This window comes from Microtus ochrogaster, chromosome 8 (genome assembly GCF_000317375.1).
Source record: "Microtus ochrogaster isolate Prairie Vole_2 chromosome 8, MicOch1.0, whole genome shotgun sequence".
Lineage (NCBI taxonomy): Eukaryota > Metazoa > Chordata > Mammalia > Rodentia > Cricetidae > Microtus > Microtus ochrogaster.
Genome location: NC_022015.1, coordinates 40178155 through 40181375, shown reverse-complemented (window position 1 = coordinate 40181375; position 3221 = coordinate 40178155).

The window sequence follows — 3221 nt, the reverse complement described above, 5'->3', positions numbered from 1 at the left end:
AAAAAAAAAAAAATCAGAAAATGTAAAATATGTCATCTGATATGTTGTTTGTTTTGTTTCAAGACTGGCTATCCTGAGTCCTTTGGGTTTCCATGTGAATTTTAAAGTCAGCTTATCAAGACCTGGAAAGACAACTAAGGTATTGTTTTCTAAAACCTTATGTATTTCGTATGTGGGATGTGGTGCAGCATGCACAGGTCTCTGCTACCCCGTGGGTTCCCAGGATGGAGTCTGAGTCAGTAGGCTTGTCTGCAAGAGCCTTTAATGGCTGAGTCATCCCATCAGCCCGTAAGCTGAGATTTTGACAGGGACTTAGCAGAATTGTTTTGTGGAGATTGCTTCTCTCTGGGCTTGTTTTAGGAACAGATGCCTTCCCTTCTGGTTAAGAATTACATTTTTGCCTGATGCATGCCTTTAACCAGCATTCCAGAGGCAGAGGCACACGGATCTGTGAGTTCCAGCCTGGTCTATATAACAAGTTCCAGGCCAGACATGGCTACATAGTGAGACCCTGTTTGAAAGCACCCGAGTTACCTGAAAGAGCAGTTTCTAACATGTGAGCTGCCTGCAAGCTGTGCAGTGAGCTCCGGTTTGCAGCTTCCGTGAGTGGCCTCCCATGCTGGGGTGGGTTCTGTTAATGCAGCCGTCCCTGGCTCATTTCTGCTCCAGTAAGTAACCCCTCACCCACATCCATACTAGTGTTGGTTCTCTGTCTGGGATGAGAAGACGTTTCTTCATATTCCTTACAGATAATGTCCTACAACACCCTAGTGCCACCAAAAGGAAGGCAGGCAGGATACATATCATGGTGCACTCAGAAACCAGAGGAGCATGCATCTGTCCTTGTCTACCATGTGGGTCCTTTGTCTTCCATGCAGGAATCAAAATCAGGTCAAGAACCCTTACCAACCGAGCTGTTCAGACGCCCCAGCCGCATCCCTAGTCTGCCTTGCAGAAATCTGTGATACGTCTTCCTCCTGCCTCCTTAGAGAATGAGTCTAGGGACCAAGGAAGGCTGCCAGGCTCCCTGCTAATCCTTGGCGTTGCTGTGGTTGATCTCTCTGTGGCTCTGGCTAGGAGCTCTCTCTTACTCAGCAATCTTCATTCTTTTTTTGGTTGTTTGTCTCTGAGACAGAGTCTCTGAGTGTTCTAGAATTCACTATATAGACCAGGCTGGCCTTGAATTTATAAAGGAGATCTGCCCACCTCTGCCCCCAAGTGCCAGGATTAAAGGTGTGTGGCACCTCACCCAATCACAATCTTCGTTCTTGCTGACCACTTTAATCTGTTGGTCTCCATGCCATATCTCCTTGACCTCTCCTGACCCCTAAGTATTCTGACTTCTGCTCCATCCTTTCTCTCAGCTCAAGTGTCTAATTGTCTCCCTAACAAGGTGTCTTTCCTGAATCTCCCACTTAACTTCCCTTAGCAGATAGTCTTGTGATCACCTGAAGTCACTAAAAAAAAAAAAAAAAAATCTCTGCTAGCCTGGTGTGGCGGCTCACACCTTTAAGAAAATTTGAGGCTAGCCTGGCTCCAGAGTAAGACTGATGTGGGATTCCACTTCGTATGCTGTGAATATGTTGTATTACCATTGGTTAATAAATAAGCTGCTTTGGCCTATGGTGGGGCAGAATATAGCCAGGCTGAAAGAGATATACAGAGAGAGTAGGTGGAGTCAAAGAGACACCATATAGTTGCCCAAGAAGACTCCAGAAAAGAACCTTACCCGATAGACCACAGCCTCATGGCAATACCACAGATTAATAGAAATTTGTTAATTTAAGGTGTAAGATCTAGTTATTAAGAAGTCTTGGCTAAGCCAGGCGGTGGTGGCGCACGCCTTTAATCCCAGAACTCAGGAGGCAGAGACAGGCAGATCTCTGTAAATTCGAGGCCAGCCTGGTCTACAAGAACTAGTTTCAGGACAGGCTCCAAAGCAACAGAGAAACCTTGTCTCAAGAAAACAAAACAAAACAAAAACAAAAACAAAAAACCCCCGAGCTTCTGAGCTTATAGGCCAGTGTTGCGATTAATATAGTTTCTGTGATTATTCAGGAACGAAAGAGCAGCCTCCATTTACATAAGATGGTAGAGGTAACCACCTAAACCACAACATAGGGGCGAGGAAGACGACTCAACGGTAGACTCTTTCTGTGAAAGTGTGGCGATCTGAGAGGCATTCCCAGAAGCCACATGAAGGTGACAAGCGAGAGGAGGCTCCACAAAGTTGTCTTCTGACCTCCACACACAGGCTCTGTCAGAAGCTCCCCTATCACTCACACACAATAATAATTAATAAACAGAATAAGTGAGTGAATGACTGGAAAGAAATGGCTGGTGTTATGAGTAGTCAGATCTCTGGGCTTGACTCACTTGTATTTGGTGTTTCACCTCTCTGAACAGTTGCTTCTCTCCTGGTGCTGGAGCCCCTACTCCCGAGGAGTAGGAAAACCAGGCTTCTCTGTTCTTACCCCCCATCCCATTCTGCTATCCTGTTGTTGTGGGTCACAGGGATAGAAGCAGGAAAGTGGTAAGGAATCGGCAGTAGCCGCTCCAGATGGTGGAGAAAAGCTATTCCAGCAGAATGCACTGCTCTCGCTGAGGACCTGGGTTCAGTGTCTGGTGCCCACATGGTGGCTCCTGACCCTCCGTAACTTCAGTGTCAGCAATCCGGTACCCTCTCTGGCCTCCCTGGGCACATGGTGCACAAACGTACATTCAGACAAAATAACCAGACACATATCAAAAGTGAAAAATAGAAAATGCTGCTCCTGTCTGCAGGTACTGCCTGGCTTTCTGGCCACCTTTACAGATCAGCTCCAACTTCAGCTCCAGCAAAGGGCAGCGCCTCTGCTTTGACTGCTCCGCTTTTCTTCCACTTGGCGGCACACACAGACCCATCCTATTGGGCTCCCTTGGCAGGGTCCATTCATTTTCACCCTAGAGCCAGTCAGTTCTCACTGCTAGGCCCATCCTCCATGGAGGTCACCTGCACTGCTGACCCCCTGGGCCACCACCACAGCAGCAGCCTCTTGAGTCTCCTTGAAGCATTCAGTACCGGATCTGGAATTAGCAGACAATTCAGCAGGGCATGTGACACATACCATTAGCCCAGCACTCCACAGAGGCAGGCAGATCTCTGAGTTCAAGACCAGCCTGGTCTACAGAGTGAGTTCTGGGCCAGTCAGGGCTATACAGAGAAACCCTGTCTGGAAAAA